We start from the raw sequence: 19,617 nt of genomic DNA, 5'->3' as shown, positions 1-19,617 counted from the left end.
TCCTGTTTGTTGTGGCGTGCCGACAAAGCTTTTCCACATTTCATACATGCTAACCCTGCCGTCTGAGGTGCTGGCGGTGCCCTGGCTGTGTTGGCGACCTCCTCCTTGTCCTCTGCCTTCGCCTTGTGCTTCCATTGTGCCCCCGCTGTCAGGTGGGAATGCCACCAGCATCGCTTCTCGACCTTTTGGCTAAGATCAAGTGCAGTATCTGTTGTTATCTGTTATCTGGGTGCCACCCTGCTGTGAACATGGTTCCTCCTCCTCCATCTCCTCCTCCTCCACCTCGTCATCCTCCAGAACTGTGCCCTTGCTGGACAATTGTGTACCTGGCGTTTGTGGGTGCAGGAACCCACCCTCTGAGCCACTTGTGAATCACTGCCCTGAAAGCCTTGGAAATTATCACTGCTCCGGATGCGGAGGTGGTAGAGGATGAGGATGAGGAAGCGGAGTAGGAGGAGTTAACAACAGGAGGCAAACTGAAGCGCCCTGCAATCCTCGGTGGTGGAAGGAAATGAGCCAAACAAATTTAAAGGATGTATCTCACAGTAACATAATTAGCAAACGCTGCAAAATGATTAATTTCCCCCTAAATGGGTGTTTATTGAATAGCAGAATAGAACAACATTATCTAAAAGGGTGTATCTCACACATACAGATACAGACTAGGCCGCAATTTAATATTTTTTCCCTTAATGGGTGTTTATTGAATAGCAGAATAGAACAACAGTATACAACGGGTGTATCTCACAGTAACATATGTATACTAGGCCGCAATTTAATTTTTTTCCCCCAAATGGGTTTTTATTGAAGAGCGGAATAGAACAACAGTATCCAACGGGTGTATCTCACAGTAACATATGTAGACTAGGCCGCAATTTAATTTTTTTTTCCCTAAATGGGTTTTTATTGAAAAGCGGAATAGAACAACAGTATCCAATGGGTGTATCTCACTTTAACATATGCAGACTAGGCTGCAATTTATTATTTTTTTCCTTAAATGGGTGTTTATTGAATAGTGGAATAGAACAACAGTATACAACAGATGAATCTCACAGTAACATATGCAGACTAGGCCGCAATTAAATTTTTTTCCCCTAAAATGGGTTTTTATTGAAGAGCGGAATAGAACAACAGTATCCAATGGGTGTATCTCACAGTAACATATGCATACTAGGCCACAATTTAATTTTTTTTCCCTAAATGGGTGTTTATTGAATAGTGGAATAGAACAACAGTATCCAACGGGTGTATCTCACAGTAACGTATGAATGAAACATTTTTATTTTTCCGTTTAATTGGTGATTTTTGAAGAGCAGATTAGAACAGCAGTGTCTAAACGCTGTATGTCAGTGTCACAATAAAGTATGAATGAAAAACTGAAAAATAATTGTCCCCTTAAATTGGTGCTTTTTGAATAGCAGATTAGAACAGCAATGTCTAAACGCTGTATGTCAGTGTCACAGTAAAGTATGAATGAAAAACTGAAAAATAATTGTCCCCTTAAATTGGTGCTTTTTGAATAGCAGATTAGAACAGCAGTGTCTAAACGCTGTAAGACACAGTAAAATATGAAGGAAAAATGTTTTATTTTTTTTTTAAATCCATATTAAGCAGACACATATGCACTGAGCTTTCATTACATGGCCGCTACACGCCGCACGCCGCCCACCTAACAGACTAATAAAAGTTTTTTTTTTATCCCTCCTCCTCACTGGGCTCAGGTCAGGGCAAAAAGATCATGCACTGCACCCCCACACAATAAAATGGATGTAGATCTCTGTCTGATTAAAGAAGATTCTTCCTATTCTTTCCCTGAAAGCAATCTCCAGCCTGCCCCTACAATAACCTCCTATCTCTCCATCAGCAGCATCAGGAACCTCTCCCTACAGTAGTTAGAGCAGAGTGACGTGCGGCGCTATGTGACTCCAGCTTATATAGAGGCTGGTTCACATGCTGCACTGGCCAATCACAGCCATGCCATTAGTAGGCATGGCTGTGATGGCTTCTAAGGGCACACTAGTTAAACACTTGTTGATTTGCTGCCCTGCAGCTGTTGAAACCGCGCCATTAAAACCGAGCCAAAACCTGAAAAAAAAAAAAAACTGAACAATGGACTGTATCCTGAACATACAGTAAAATGTTCAGGTCCGTGTCCGGGTACCGAACACCAAAAAGTCCAGTAGGATCCCGAACAATACCGTCCGTGTTCGCTCAACCCTATTCATAAACTTATCTTTGTATTTTTTTTAGGTCCTATGCACACTGGGTGTTAAGCCTTGGTGCATGGGGCTGTGGCATTTATCCACAGCTGAGGGCACAGGTGACCCATCCAGCCCTTTATCCATGACAAAACCCTGGTACCCCATGCACTGGGATCAAATGTCCTGTGTGCATAGGCTCTTAAGCAGTGGTATGGTTGTGGTAAGGTTCTTTGTGTAAAAACATATACGGTAGTTATCTTAGGTCACTAGAGCAAGCTGTCAAGATCGTCCTGGGACTCTAGCCAGAATTATCTTTATCATTTTTTTTATCCTTTTATAAAGACAATTGTTGTATTGCATAAGAGGGGCAGCTCATATGGCAAACAAAACATATATGTTACACAGAAAGGCATGTCTTGTCAAAAAATAGCTCTCGCTCCTGCAAGCCTCATTAACCACTTCAACGCTTAATGAGCCATCAAAGGATAGCAAAGTACCAAGAGAACAGAGTATGTTGGAGATTACAGTATTTGATGACTATTGACTCCCAGCCCATATGACTATCACCTAAGAAGATTTTGCCTCCTGAAGTATCTCTGCCGAGCTCTTTTGTGATTGACATTGCTCTATTAAAGGTTTCTCTGCTTATGCCCAAGGCGTTGCTGTGGTTACGCTCCTCTGTTCAACTCTCTGTGCCTACAGCAAAATGCTCATTAACTGAATATAGTTTTGGGGTCCTTAAAATACCCCACAAAGCTTTTCCTAGAAAAATATACACTTTAAAAATAACTTTTTAACCTTCTCCTACCTAAAATTTTGTGTGGTAGGGTACTGGTTTCATGAGGTCCTTGTACATTTTATGACAATAAAAAAAAGGTATTTTACAATGCAGTTCTGATACGTTGTGCATATCTATCATAGTCTATTCAAACGCTATTCTGTAAATTCTAAGAAAGTTTTTCATGTTCTGTAATTAAAACCCAGGTGGCCTCCGATATGCTAACAGCCTTTACACACATTTTAGATTTTATATACAGGTGGCTAGCTCTATCACATAATTGCACTGCACCTGGCGTGGGGAGGGCCTTGGCCTTGGCCTTAGGCAACTGGAGTACACTAGAATACTTACTGTGTACAAAATGTAACTTTTTTCAAAACGTTCCTAAACCACATATTTAATATATAAGCAGAGCTTAGACTTGCATACAAAGTATGTTGTTTATTCTTCCATTTTAAATGCCAAATATTAATATTTTAAGCTTTTCTCTGTTCAGCAATCCTTCAGCGTTCTCTTTGGTTGACCATTTAGCAATTAGAGATTGTGTCAATTTAAAAAAAAAAAAAATGATCTGTAATTTATCTGTATTCTTGTAACTTAATCAAACAAAACAGTCTTTGAGAGTTTGTGGACTACTAATGTAGCTTGAAATACAAATGGGTAGCCTGTAGTTGATATGGAAATAAACCAGCATGTTATTGGAGAGAATCTGAAATGGCAATAATTAAGGTGAATGTCTTGCTGTGAGGGTGGAACTGATCGTCTGTGCAATGTCTGGCCAAGGTCATCCAGGCTGTAGATGTCAAACTGTGCCCCCGCCCCACCTGTGGAGCAGGCTGCATTCCACCCAATATGTGTACCTGATCATCTTGTGAAGCTGGGATCCCACTAGTGGTTGCCACCACATTTGTCTCAGCTTCAATGGACTGGATTTTTAGGACAGAGCAGTTTAAGATTTTGCCGGTTGTGCTCTGTGTAGGCCATAGATAGTTGGATTGTGGGTGCAGGGCAAATGGTCTAGAGAGGTGAGTGGGAGAGAAGTTGTGACAGGAGACAGGGTTAAAGCCCAAAATAAATTTACTTCTTCCACCAGGCTATCCATCAAAGTCAAATTTCAGGAGTCAGCAGCTGGGATAACCAGATATACAGCCTGCCGCTACACCAAGAAACTGGGACTAGGTCATATGTAGATATCTTTAAAGTGAGATTTATTTACAGTGAATTAAAGATAATCACACACCAGCAATTAATAAACATAACAATGCATGAAAATCAAAACTGAATGACAAACTGCAGCAACCTAATAAACGAACAATGTATAAAATACAAAAAAGAGAAGCAGGGGCTGCTAAAGATGAAGTTACACTCGTCCGCTGTTTACTCTGAATGGGATGTTTGCTTTTGGACCTTAAAGTCAGGGGACATCCCCAAGAATGCTGAAACATCTTGGCCAGTAGGGTTCCCCGCATCGAATTTGCATGACAGGAGAGTGGGACTGCCCCTCAATGTGGGGGGCCATCGCTGTTTGCTTGCATGGGGGCCCGAGGCACATGTTCGCCTTTGCGCGCTAGCACAGGGAGACAGGGGCACTTACTTTTTTTTAAATTATTGATTTATTAATTTTTTTACACTGTTGCTTTATATAATTTTTTTTGTTATCACTTTTATTGCTGTCACAAGAAATGTAAACATCCTTGTGACAGCAATAGGCATGTGACAGGTGCTCTGTATGTAGGGATTTGGAGTGAAAAATACCCTAAATTGATCCTTTGCACTTGAAAGCATTCAAAATGCCAATATTTCAAAAAATGGCGTGGTTAACATACAGGTAAACTAGAAGCGATGTCATGTCATAGCTTCTGGGTTACCATAGCAAAGACCTGATCAAAGATGATCCAGCCTTTGTATGGGTCTCAGACTAGCTGGAGTACATGCTCAGGTCTCCTGGTGGGATGGGAGAGCCAGAGAGAGCCGCGGAAGGTGGCAGGAGGGGGGTTGTCCCCTCCTTCTGCTTGTAATACCAATGAAGTGGCTAGTTAGCCACTCAGGTTGCAATTACAAGAGAGCTGATCATTGGCTCTAAAAAATGGTACCAGGGTGAGGCCTACAGTTGCAGGCATCACCCCGGTACAACCACTCAAAGTCAAATGACGTACGTGACTTGGTGTCAGGAAAGGATTTACCATTCAGCAACAATAGAACGCTGGAGGCAGATCAGGTGTGTCACCACGCCCATCTCCCCAGCCCTGGCTCTATATAAAGCACTCTCTGGCTGTGCTTCAGTGCTGGTTTATCATCAGCTCTAGTACCTGTGACCTGTTTGTTTATCTGCGTTCCTGCTTTTGACCCGGCTTGCTCCTTGACCCATCTGCACTTCTCCTTGTTTGACCTCGGCTTGCCTGACGACTCTTTGCCTGAACCATACCTCTGCTGGATATTCTGTGTACCTACCTCGGCCTGGATTCCACGGACTCTCTCCTTATCTTACCCCTCTGTACCTCCATTTCCTCGGACTGATTCACTGTGTATGACCCTCGGCCTGGCATTAACCTTGTCTCTTTTCTCTGAGCATCTATAGATCTCCTGGAAGCGGTCCTAAATCACCATCCATCCATCCATCCAGGATCCATCCGCATCCAGTGCTCCTTGGGACGTGTCATCTCCTGTTTCACCACCAGGGGTGATCCGCACCGAGCTGCAAGGGAAGCCCTCTCAGCACTTCGGCCTCCACCAAGGTAACTGACAGCATAAACCAGCCATGTCAGAGGCCGACAGAGGTGCTTCCCAGCTCGAGGCCCTATGCCAGCAGGTTTCAGCCCTGACCCAAGCTGTGCAAAGGCTACAAGATGGGTACTTCCAGCTAGAGGGTCGAGTACTCAACATGGCCGGCCCTTCTCCTCCACCTGATCCGAATCAGCCATCCACTAGCTCGCTGCCGGCTCCGGCCCAACCGGACCAAGCTAGCTCCCGCCATTCGGCTTCAGCTCCGCCCCTGGAACCACGGGTGCCCACGCCGGAACGCTTCCGTGGGGAGCGTAGGAAATTCAGGGCCTTCAAGAATGCTTGTTTATTATACCTAGCCCTTCAACCTAGGACCTTTTCCTCTGAGTCCGTCAAGGTGGGATTCATAATTTCCCTACTGGCCGAAGAACCTCAGACTTGGGCACACAATCTCTTGGAACAGAAGAGTCCAATCTTGAATTCCACAAACTCTTTCTTTGAGGCTATGGCCCAATTATACGAGGATCCCCAGCGTACGGTCACGGCAGAATCGGCCCTGCATGCCCTCCAGCAAAACAAACGCCCGGCCGAGGACTATATGGTAGACTTCCGTAGATGGGCAGCCGACACGGACTGGAACGAGGCAGCATTGAAATACCAGTACCGTCATGGCCTCTCGGAAGCTTTAAAAGACGAGCTGGCTCGAGTAGAAACACCTGCATCCTTAGAGGATCTAATCGCTCTTGCCATCCAAATGGATAGGCGTCTGCGGGAGCGACGCTCAGAACGCCTTCAAGGGTCTCGAGCCACGTGGGTCATGCCAAAGGTCCCATTTATGGCCTCTCCTCTACCAGGACCAGCTGTCAATGCCCCGGCAGACGGGGAACCAAATTGGGCTCATTCGTTCCTCCCTGACCCCCGAAGAGAGACAACGCCGGCGCCAGGCGAACCTCTGTCTATACTGCGGAGCTTCCGGCCACTTCCTCCGCAATTGCCCTGTGAGGTCTAGTAAGTGCTGTTCACGGTCTGTCCCGAACTGTCAGGTCTCTGAGCCATCCCCTGCTCACCTTATCCTTCCTGTCTCCCTACAGGTAGCAGAAGAGAGGATCCAGCTCACGGCAATTATTGATTCCGGGGGGCTTGCAGTTGCTTCCTGGATTGTACACTAGCTGCGAAGCTAGGGGTACCCCTGCAAGCCAAGGAGCAACAGCTTCAAGTTTTCCTGGCCGACGGATCCCTGCCTAGTTCCGGACCCGTGACCAGGGAGACCTACCCGGTCCTTACTACCACGGACTCGGGTCATCAAGAGCTCCTCCGCTTCGATGTGCTGTCCTCTCCCTTATTCCCGGTCATCCTAGGCCTACCATGGCTCCAAGCCCACAATCCACAGATTGATTGGATTAAGAAGAGGATTTCCTTCTCATCCAAATACTGCCTGGATCATTGCTTCCCTTCCGAATCCCAAGCTCCTGCCACTTGCCTAGCCGTCCAGCCGGCCTCAGATTCCTCCGAAGACATTCCTGCAGCTTACCGAGACTTTAAGGATGTTTTCGACAAAAAGAAAGCTGATGTTCTACCCCCTCACAGGCCCTACGACTGCCCCATTGAGCTTCTCCCAGGGGCTGAGATCCCTTTTGGAAGGATCTTCCCCCTATCTGAAAAGGAATTAGAAACTCTCCGGTCCTATGTCGATGAGAATCTGAAAAAGGGGTTCGTCAGGCCCTCATCCTCCCCAGCTGGTGCTGGAATATTTTTTGTAGAGAAGAAGGACGGTACGTTAAGACCTTGTGTTGATTATCGGGAACTCAACAAAGTTACCATTAAAAACCGCTACCCTCTCCCGCTAATTCCAGAATTGTTCCAGCGCTTCCGGAATGCTCGAGTCTTTACTAAACTAGACCTCCGAGGGGCATACAATCTCCACCTGATCCGAATCAGCCATCCACTAGCTCGCTGCCGGCTCCGGCCCAACCGGACCAAGCTAGCTCCCGCCATTCGGCTTCAGCTCCGCCCCTGGAACCACGGGTGCCCACGCCGGAACGCTTCCGTGGGGAGCGTAGGAAATTCAGGGCCTTCAAGAATGCTTGTTTATTATACCTAGCCCTTCAACCTAGGACCTTTTCCTCTGAGTCCGTCAAGGTGGGATTCATAATTTCCCTACTGGCCGAAGAACCTCAGACTTGGGCACACAATCTCTTGGAACAGAAGAGTCCAATCTTGAATTCCACAAACTCTTTCTTTGAGGCTATGGCCCAATTATACGAGGATCCCCAGCGTACGGTCACGGCAGAATCGGCCCTGCATGCCCTCCAGCAAAACAAACGCCCGGCCGAGGACTATATGGTAGACTTCCGTAGATGGGCAGCCGACACGGACTGGAACGAGGCAGCATTGAAATACCAGTACCGTCATGGCCTCTCGGAAGCTTTAAAAGACGAGCTGGCTCGAGTAGAAACACCTGCATCCTTAGAGGATCTAATCGCTCTTGCCATCCAAATGGATAGGCGTCTGCGGGAGCGACGCTCAGAACGCCTTCAAGGGTCTCGAGCCACGTGGGTCATGCCAAAGGTCCCATTTATGGCCTCTCCTCTACCAGGACCAGCTGTCAATGCCCCGGCAGACGGGGAACCAAATTGGGCTCATTCGTTCCTCCCTGACCCCCGAAGAGAGACAACGCCGGCGCCAGGCGAACCTCTGTCTATACTGCGGAGCTTCCGGCCACTTCCTCCGCAATTGCCCTGTGAGGTCTAGTAAGTGCTGTTCACGGTCTGTCCCGAACTGTCAGGTCTCTGAGCCATCCCCTGCTCACCTTATCCTTCCTGTCTCCCTACAGGTAGCAGAAGAGAGGATCCAGCTCACGGCAATTATTGATTCCGGGGGGCTTGCAGTTGCTTCCTGGATTGTACACTAGCTGCGAAGCTAGGGGTACCCCTGCAAGCCAAGGAGCAACAGCTTCAAGTTTTCCTGGCCGACGGATCCCTGCCTAGTTCCGGACCCGTGACCAGGGAGACCTACCCGGTCCTTACTACCACGGACTCGGGTCATCAAGAGCTCCTCCGCTTCGATGTGCTGTCCTCTCCCTTATTCCCGGTCATCCTAGGCCTACCATGGCTCCAAGCCCACAATCCACAGATTGATTGGATTAAGAAGAGGATTTCCTTCTCATCCAAATACTGCCTGGATCATTGCTTCCCTTCCGAATCCCAAGCTCCTGCCACTTGCCTAGCCGTCCAGCCGGCCTCAGATTCCTCCGAAGACATTCCTGCAGCTTACCGAGACTTTAAGGATGTTTTCGACAAAAAGAAAGCTGATGTTCTACCCCCTCACAGGCCCTACGACTGCCCCATTGAGCTTCTCCCAGGGGCTGAGATCCCTTTTGGAAGGATCTTCCCCCTATCTGAAAAGGAATTAGAAACTCTCCGGTCCTATGTCGATGAGAATCTGAAAAAGGGGTTCGTCAGGCCCTCATCCTCCCCAGCTGGTGCTGGAATATTTTTTGTAGAGAAGAAGGACGGTACGTTAAGACCTTGTGTTGATTATCGGGAACTCAACAAAGTTACCATTAAAAACCGCTACCCTCTCCCGCTAATTCCAGAATTGTTCCAGCGCTTCCGGAATGCTCGAGTCTTTACTAAACTAGACCTCCGAGGGGCATACAATCTTGTCCGCATCCGAGAGGGGGATGAGTGGAAAACTGCATTTAGAACCCATTTTGGCCACTATGAATATATGGTCATGCCATTCGGGCTGTGCAATGCCCCGGCCACTTTCCAACATCTGGTAAATTACATGTTCCGTGAATTTCTAGATAACTTCTTAATTGTTTACCTAGATGACATCCTGATCTTCTCCCCCTCTCTAGAACTTCATCGGATTCATGTTAAAAAAGTTCTAACCACCCTGAGGAAACATGGACTCTACGTGAAACTGGAGAAGTGTGAATTTGAGAGAGGATCTATTCAGTTTCTGGGGCTTATCATTTCAACAGAGGGCGTCTCGATGGATCCTCAGAAGGTGAAGGCAATTTTGGAGTGGCCAGCCCCCACGGATAAGAAAGGAGTTCAGCGATTTGTGGGCTTCGCTAACTTCTACAGAAGATTCGTAAAAGGCTTCTCAACAATTGTCACACCCATCACTCAGCTAACACGTCAGCAGATCCGTTTCCGCTGGTCGCCAGAGGCCCAGTTAACCTTTGATAAATTAAAGAGCCTGTTCGTGACCGCTCCGATTCTTCAACATCCAGATCCAGCTTTACCCTACATTCTCGAGGTAGATGCCTCAGAAGTAGCCACGGGGGCTATTCTGTCCCAGCGACAAGGCACAAAGGCCTTACTACACCCAGTAGCATTTTTCTCTTGGAAGATGTCACCTCCTGAGAGGAATTATGATGTGGGGGATCGAGAACTTCTAGCCATTAAATCTGCCCTGGAGGAATGGAGGTACCTGTTGGAAGGGGCAGTGCACCCTATTATGATATTCAGGGACCACAAGAATCTCGAATATCTGAGGGCCGCTAAACGGTTGAGGCCTCGGCAAGCCAGGTGGGCCTTATTTTTCTCACGCTTCAATTTCCACATTACCTACAGGCCAGGGTCTAAGAATGGAAAAGCGGATGCCCTGTCCCGGATGTTTCCAGACACTCCCGATACAACAGAGCCCAATACAATCCTGTCGGCTCAAAACTTTTTTCTGATCCATACGGACTTACGGTCCTCAATTCAGCAAGCCTCTACCCATTATACAGGACAAGAAGCCGAATCGCTACATAAGCGGGAAGGGTTCCTCTGGTTTCAGGAGAAAATTTTTGTTCCCAAACAAGTGAGATTGATGGTCCTCAAGACCTTCCATGACCACAAACTTGCAGGGCATTTTGGGGTAAGGAAGACCTTCGAACTCATTCAACGCCACTTTTGGTGGCCTAAATTACACCAGGACTGCAAAACATATGTAGATTCCTGCATCACCTGTCAACGCAACAAGGGGGCAAAAGTTAAGTCATGGGGACTGTTAAGACCATTGCCAATTCCGGAACTACCCTGGAAGGGTCTATCTATGGACTTTATAGTCGAGCTTCCACCCTCAGAAGGGTTTACTACCATCTTAGTGGTCGTAGACCGACTCTCTAAAATGGCTCACTTCCTACCAATGATGGGTACCCCTTCTGCCTTGGAGACAGCCAATACATTTATCAAAGAGGTGGTCAGGCTTCATGGACTTCCGAACAATATAGTCTCGGATTGAGGCGTTCAATTTACCTCTAGGTTCTGGAAGGAGCTCTGTAAATCTTTGGCGGTTGAAGTGTCCCTGTCATCTGCTTATCATCCACAAAGCAACGGGCAGACTGAAAGAACAAATCAAACCCTGGAACAGTACCTCCGATGCTTCTGCACCAGTGCTCAGGACAACTGGACCTCCCTGCTTCCATGCGCGGAGTTCGCCTATAATAATTCTGTGCACTCCGCAACCAACCAAACCCCATTTTGGGCTAATTATGGCTTCCATCCTTCCTTTTTGCCCAATCTGGATCAGGAAATTAGGGTTCCCGCAGTCCATGATCGGCTAGCAGCCATTGCAGCTAATCTCCAGTTGTTACGGGACAATATTCTGAAGGCACAACAGGCCTATAAAAAGTTCTGTGATCTCAAACGGAAGGAGAACCCAGCATACAAGGTGGGAGACAAGGTTTGGCTTTCGTCAGTTAATCTAAGATTGTCTTGTCCGTCCAAGAAGTTGGGGCCCAGATTCATCGGTCCTTTTGAGGTCAAAAGAATAGTGAATCCTGTAGCCTTTGAGTTAATCCTGCCTGGCTCTCTTAAGATCCATCCAGTGTTTCATGCTTCGCTGCTTAACCGGTTGCCGACCGCCGCACGACTATATACTGCGGCGGTCAGCCCCGGCCAGGCAGAGTGACGTATCGGTACGTCACTCGCCTGTCACTGACTTGCGAGCCTATAGCGAGCGGGCGCGCGCCCGCCGAGGCGCGCGCCCGCCGCGGCTCGTTCACAGGCAAGTCAGTGCGTGTGACCGGCGGACTCGATGTCCGCCGGCCACACTACGATCGCTCCTGTGAAGGGAGAAAGACAGAGCAGCTTGTGTAAACAAGCTGCCTGTCAGTTCTCCCTGTGTAAAAGTAAAGATCTGACCGTTCTACTATGTAGAACGGTTGATCTTTGCTTTTACACCAATAGCCATGTCCCTACACAGTAGAAAGCACGCCCCTAGGACACACTTAACCCCTCCCTTCCCAATAAAGTTAACCCCTTCCCTGCCAGTGTCATTTTTGCAGTAACAGTGCATATGTATAGCACTGATTACTGCAGTAATGTCACTGGTAACCCCAAAAGTGTCAAAAATGTCAGTCAAGGGTCCGATCTGTCCGCCGCAATGTCGCAGTACCGAAAAAAAAATCGCAGATCGCCGCCATTACGCGTTAAAAAAAAAAACACCAAAAATGACAAAAATCTTTCTCTTTGTTAGTAAACGCGATAACTTTTGCGCAAACCAATCAAAATACGCTTTTTGCGATTTTTTTTACCAAACATAGGTAGCATAAAACAAATTGGCCGAAAAATGTTAAAAAATTTTGATTTTTACTTTTTTTTTTGGGGAATTTCATATAAAAAAATGTGAAAAATATTGTTATTTTTGCAAAATTTACGCTCTTTTTTTGTTTATAGCGCGTGATCAAAAAATCGCACAGGTGATCAAATACCACCAAAAGAAAGCTCTGTTTGTGGGAAAAAAAGGACGTCAAATTCGTTTAGGTACAGCGTCGCACGACCGCGCAATTGTCCGTTAAAGTCACGCAGTAAAAAATCGCAAAAAAACCCCTGGTCCTTTAGCAGCCAAATCCTCCGGGGCTTAAGTGGTTAAACCGGCGATACCAAGCCCCTACCCTGGAAGAGAAGAGTTACCACCTCCTCCAGTTTCGGTAGAAGGGGAGCCTGAATTCGAGGTTGAGACCATCCTAGATTGTCGACAGAAAGGCAATCGCACTCAATATTTAATCAAATGGAAAGGATACCCGCCGGAAGACAATTCTTGGGAACTATTAGGCAACATACATGCTCCTAAACTCCTGAGAGAGTTTCACAACAAGTTTCCAGGAAAGTGTGGTCGTAGGGCATCCAGAGGCTGCCCCTCGGGGGGGGGGGGGGCACTGTCAGGAAAGGATTTACCATTCAGCAACAATAGAACGCTGGAGGCAGATCAGGTGTGTCACCACGCCCATCTCCCCAGCCCTGGCTCTATATAAAGAACTCTCTGGCTGTGCTTCAGTGCTGGTTTATCATCAGCTCTAGTACCTGTGACCTGTTTGTTTATCTGCGTTCCTGCTTTTGACCCGGCTTGCTCCTTGACCCATCTGCACTTCTCCTTGTTTGACCTCGGCTTGCCTGACGACTCTTTGCCTGAACCATACCTCTGCTGGATATTCTGTGTACCTACCTCGGCCTGGATTCCACGGACTCTCTCCTTGTCCTACCCCTCTGTACCTCCATTTCCTCAGACTGATTCACTGTGTATGACCCTCGGCCTGGCATTAACCTTGTCTCTTTTCTCTGAGCATCTATAGATCTCCTGGAAGCGGTCCTAAATCACCATCCATCCATCCATCCGGGATCCATCCGCATCCAGTGCTCCTTGGGACGTGTCATCTCCTGTTTCACCACCAGGGGTGATCCGCACCGAGCTGCAAGGGAAGCCCTCTCAGCACTTCGGCCTCCACCAAGGTAACTGACACTTGGCGACAAGTGGTTAACTAAAGTAGAAAGGGATCAATTTCTTAACTAAAGATGTAGAGTATGTTCAGTTTCAGTTTTAATTTGATGAATCACTCACTTTGAAAATAATATTTAATCTTGCGGAAAAGACAACAATCAGAATTATTGCTACCCCATTTCTGGATGACTGAAGTAAGCACAACTTCCCCTCATTCACTAAGTTAAGAAAAATTTCCATTAGCTTAGTGATGATTGGTTCCTATTTGTTCACCTTATTCACAAAAATCAAATTACATTTACAAAGGGAACATGATCTACTCATTTTATAAAGCAGTACCAGCTGGGGCGTAACTAAAATTTGTGGTGCCACATAACAGAATTTTGATGCAACCCTCCCCCTTATACCCCCAATAACCCCAGTGTGGCACCTGGCAGTGTCAGTTGGGAAAACAGTGATTTGATTTATGTTCAGCCAACTTTTTTTCCTTACTTTTGGGATAAAGTAGAAAAAGTCTGTTTAACTGCTAGGTAAGGCTCCAATATAAATATTTAATCTCAGTTTCTGCCCTGTGGCAACATGTTAACAGACAGAATGTGAGGTGAACCCTCCAACAACAAAAATACAAAAATTACAAATGAGTCTATTCAGGATAGTAGGGGAGGGATGAGACCACCGTGCGAATGGTATCTTTTGAATTTCTGTGTGTGTTTCTGTTGCAGATTATTCCCTACTTATAGCAGGGCTCCAGCCCCCCCCATCAAAAAATTAAAAGTCAGCAGCTACAGACTTTGAATATCAGGACACTTAACTGTCAGAATCCTAGCTGATTGTTCAATTGGTTCTCGGGTGCTGGGACCGCCATTTTTTGTAAGGCAAACCAGCAGTGAAGCCTTGCTGTTTCAGAGCTGGTTCCCTACTGTGCATCCACAAAGTGCACTTTGCTTTGTGAATGGCCCGGCGGAGGGGGAAGGAGTAGGGGGGCAAACTTCTGGGCCAAGGCAAAGTCACCAGGAAGTGAGAACGGATACCTATCAAAAACAGGTACCCGTTCTCCCCTCCCCTCCAAAAGATGCCAAAGGTGGCAGAGGAGGGGGGAGGAAGCAAACAAGCAAGCGGAGCTTTCCCTTTTGGGTGGAGCTCCACTTTAACTGCTTAGTGACCGCCCAATGCAGATATCCTGCAGCCGCTCTGTGCCAGTATGTTTGAAGGAAAGAAATATGCTTGATTCCCCAATCAACACAGTAGGTGTTGATAAAGGAATCCCTCCCACTGCACTAATGTATTCTGACAGCGGGAGGTTTCCCCACTGGCAGAATACAATGATCACTGCCGATGGTGATTGCATGAAAAACTCGACAGGCTGGTTGTACTGAAGTTAATTGATGGGGAAACTTTGGTACAACGAGCCTGGCCATAGACAGATCAAAATTCGGACGGTTTCTGTTGAAATGGCTGATTGTCGATCTGTCTATGGCCGGCCTTACTGTTGGTTAAAACATTGTCAACAGGAAAGGAAGTAAACGGATAGCTTACTAATATGGAGACCCAGAAAGCAGAACAAACCAGACAGGAGTTTAAATACTTCTTCACTCTATCCAAAACTACAAAAATATTTTTTTTTGCTTGACATTTTTGCTTTAAAATAATGCATGATTAAAACATGAATAGGTAGCAGGAGAGCTTATTAGCATACTTAGTACACTATAAGAGATTATTGCTGTGGCTAGCACTGCAAGCAACAACAACATTGCAGGGAATCAATTGTAATACTGATTTCCAGGAAAAACAAATAAAATAATATAAAAATACAGGAGCTATGTTGGCTGCTATTGCTGTAGTGTTGTCATTGGGGTGACCAGGGACAAGCAGACAAAAATTAAAAGAGCTGGGACTTGGCAGGGGAGATACTACCTGTAATAGAACATGTTCACTTGGAAATTGATTTTTTGTTTTAGCCTAATGTATGTAGTGAAACAGTGCAAGTTTAGAAGCCTCAAGCATGGGCACGAACATGAAAAATATGATTTTGAATTGTACGTGATTGGATGATTCAGAACATGAGTCAGCACAGAGTGACTTACCACTTTTTATCAACTCCTCTCTCCTCTTTCTCAGTCTCAGCATTTGCAATGACAATAAATATTACACTAAAAAGAACAGCAGCAGGACCCCGATATAAGGCGGCCCTTTTTGACTGTTACTGATCTATTTTTCTTTTTCATTAGTGTGATATTTGTCTCTATTGTAACATTTGTCAATGCTAAGAGAGAGAGGAGTTAATAAGTGGTGGTTGTGTTATTGTTCCAAATACAAATGGCATTTGTAGCCTATATAAAGGCAAGAATTGACCAGCGCTATGGAGTGTGCGGTGAAGCGTGAAGGAGTAACAGGTGTAAGCGGCCAACAACCAAACCCCAAAAGGGGTCAAGAAATTAGTGGAGTGCAAAGAAAGAGGAAGAATTGGAACATCTTCTCAGTGCAGAAGACACTTATCAAAAATTATCTGGAAACCCAAAAAGTAAATATACGAAAGCCCTGAAAACATATATTGATAAAGGAAAGGATATGGGCATTTTAAACAAAAAGGAGGCGAAGTATCTAGCCATAGAACGCCAATAATTTATTACTTGCCCAAGATTCACAAAAATGAGGAAAAACCCCCGGGCCGCCCCATAGTAAGCGGCATAAACTCCATCCACTCCAGGTTGGGAGAATATTTGGACAAATATTTACAACCAATTGTTCCAAAAGGAAAGTCCTACCTAAGGAATAGTAAACAGCTGCTATCAGATATTAAGGATTTAGAAATTGAGGAGGATGATATCCTAGTCACTATAGACGTAAATTCGCTATACACCAATATAGCACAAAAGGACGGATTGGATAGCGTTGAATGGGCACTTTATAAATATACAGATCTGAAACATGCACAGATGCACTTTATTCTAGATGGGTTAAAAATGGCTATGAACTCGAACTACTTTTGGTACAAGGGACGATATTATGCGCAGACTAAAGGAGTCGCTATGGGGGCTAAGTATGCCCCCAGCGTCGCTAACATTTTCATGCAGAAATGGGAGGAAGAGCAAATATGCAGCGTGGAACGCCCTCATCTAATTTATTACCGCAGATACATAGATGATATCATCATGATATGGAGAGGCAACATGGACACCTTACAAACCTTCTTTGATGAGATTAGCAGCAATGCTTACGGTATTACTTTTACAGGAAATTGGAATCGAGACAAAGTCGCTTATTTGGACTTAGAATTGTACAAAGAAGGAGGAAAATTAGCAAGTAAGACTTTTTTCAAGAAAACGGACAAGAACGGCTACATTCCAACTAGGAGCTGTCACCACCCGAAATGGTTGGGTAACATCCCCAAGGGACAGCTCTTAAGGATAAGGAGGAACTGTAGCAACATACAGGATTTTGAAATCCAAGCGGACATTCTAATACAGAGGTTTGTTGAAAAAGGTTACAAAAGGAAAGATTTAATACATTTGAAACAACTAGTAAGGAATACCAGAAGAGAAGACTTAATTAAAGAAAACAATCGTAAGGTAAATGAGAATAAGCACGAATTCGCTTTTATAACGGGTTTTAATAGACAACATAAGCAACTTGAAAATATTATTAAAAAACATTGGCCCATATTGACAGCAGATAGAACCTTGAAGAGAATTCTCCCAAGCAAACCATCCTTCGTATACAGGCGGGCACCCACACTTAAAGATAGGGTGGTACATAATGTGATAAATCCACCCAAGACTATTTCTCTCCCTACAAGCATCAATGTTTTTTTCAGGTGCCAAAAATGCTTACCTTGTAGGACCAACAGGAGACAACCTAGAAAAATCAAAACTTTTAAATCTTCCACTACAGGGGTAGAGTATAAAATAAAAGACACCATCACTTGCACCAGTACACATGTGACATACGTTATTGAATGTCCTTGTCATCTGCAGTATATAGGGAGAACCACCCGCCCCCTATACGTGAGAATCAGGGAACACGTCAAAAATATAAAGAAGGGCTTTGACAAACATAACTTGTCAAGACATTTCAAGGAAAGACACTCCCAGGAACCCTCTGGCCTAATTTTTTATGGCATTGATAAAATAAAAGGGGACTGGAGAGGAGGTAATAAGAGAAGAATGATTTCGAAAAATGAAACTAAGTGGATTTTCCTGATGCGATCTTTGAGACCTGATGGACTAAATGCTGACATAGACCTGAACTGTTTTATTACTGATGTCTGAACACCTTTTTTTATATAAAAAGATTCTTTGTATTCAAAATCTCCGTTTTTATCTGACATTCAAAAAAAACCCCCTCCCCTTTCCTTGGGAGAGGTCCTCTCTTTTTTTCACTAGGACTTTTTTATGGAACCTTTTGAAAGGTTTAAGGTTTTTTTAGGAGATTTCTTAAGATATGATTTTAAAAAAATATATTTTTTGGAGTTTTTTTATAAGATATGTTCAGAGTTTTAAATGTATTTCCACATGTTCACTTCAATATAATTTATATTTTACCATGAATATTCAGTAATCTTTACCACTCTCCATTTACCGTCCCTCATGCCTTGGCTCTTTCTCTTTTTACGCATTTGTTTTTTCACGTGTTTTTTACGCTTTTTTATGCAGTTTTTTATGCAGTTGTTTTGTTCCTCCAGTACATACCTTGGATAGATTTTTGTACCAAAAAATTCTATTAGATGTATAGCCTCTTCCCCATTTACTATCATTGTTACTACCCATCCTCCCTTCTGGTATTTTTGAAGAACAACTTTGAGGATTTCTCGTATGCATTAGTTCCAATTCCTCTTTTTCTAATTTTATTATTTCAATTTTATTCCTTTTTTATCTTCCGTTTTTATCCTCCTTTTTGTATCCTCCTTTTTATCAACAATTTTACCATTTTTTATCACAATTTTATATATACTACCAATATATACCTTTCCCACACACACATATCCTCTTTGCATTTGAATAAACTTCCCATTATACCCACTCCTACTGAAAACGGCAATTTTTATGTGTTCAAGAAAATTCATGTCCTAGCCTTCTCATCCAACATCGGATTATAATTTTTTTGGTTTTGGTTTGTGTTTTTTTAGATTCTGTTGGATTTAAGTTTTTTCCGGCTTTCCCTTACATATTTAGCCGTTTTTTCTAAGAATATACCTTGACATCCAAATCCCCCCATGAGGTGGATAGGATGACTTATATAGAGCATAGCCCTAGGAATGTTTCCAGTATTTTTATGCATTCAGGGCTTGCAAAAACACTCTCCACATTGTTTTTAAATTTTTTAGTTTTTTCAGTACGATTAATTATTATATTTTATATTATTAAAGGTTATACCCCAGTTTAAAATATCTTTGAAAAATGATATACTCTTTCTTTTGCAATTTTTAATTTATTTTTATGCTGTGGTCTCCGTAGTAGCCCCGTGAATAGCTGCTTCACAAATGATGTAAAATAAGCCGCCCTCTATGCTCACCTGTAGCAATACAGGGAGGAGTAAGATGGCCTCCATTCGGCAATGAACACGGAGCACCAAGATGGCTGACGGCAGTCTATCTGTTGCCATGACAAGGGCTGGCTATAAGTAGACCGGGAGTGCGCCGTGGTGACGCCGCTCCAGCAGACGTCGATGACGAAACGCGTAGGGCGGGTCCATTGCGTCACAGCGTCACTTCCGGTTTGAGACTCTACCGCCGTGGAACGCGGAAGCTTCCCGGCGATTGCAACTGATGCGAGGCAGCTACCACGGCTCCATACAGTGAGTGGATGCTACGTTCTTTTTACTGCAGTTTATGATTGTATACTTCACGAGGCTCCCCCTTTCTTCTTCTCCCCATATGGATATTCGCCAATTGGTGCTTGGCTGATTGTGGAGAGGGGACCTGTGAGGATCCATCTTGCCTGAACATTTGCTTAGGGCAGGTTGTATATACAGCGCGACACCTAGTGGTCACACAGGTGATTGCAGCTGGTTTTCTTTCTGTTGGTTTATTTTCACAAGGGATAAATCCCTGACTTCACCTTTTTTCACTTAAATGGTTTCTACTGGCATGCTGCACCCTTGACAGTAGCATTGCCAGAAGTATTCACCAATATTTGTTGTTTTTTTCTCACAGTTGATGATTTTATTATTTGTATATCACAATAAAAACACTGTCTATGC

The sequence above is a fragment of the Pelophylax lessonae genome, assembly GCF_965119305.1.
Source record: "Pelophylax lessonae genome assembly, chromosome: 4".
Taxonomy (NCBI): domain Eukaryota; kingdom Metazoa; phylum Chordata; class Amphibia; order Anura; family Ranidae; genus Pelophylax; species Pelophylax lessonae.
The sequence above is the reverse complement of the archived record's forward strand: the minus strand, read 5'-3'. Positions refer to the sequence as shown.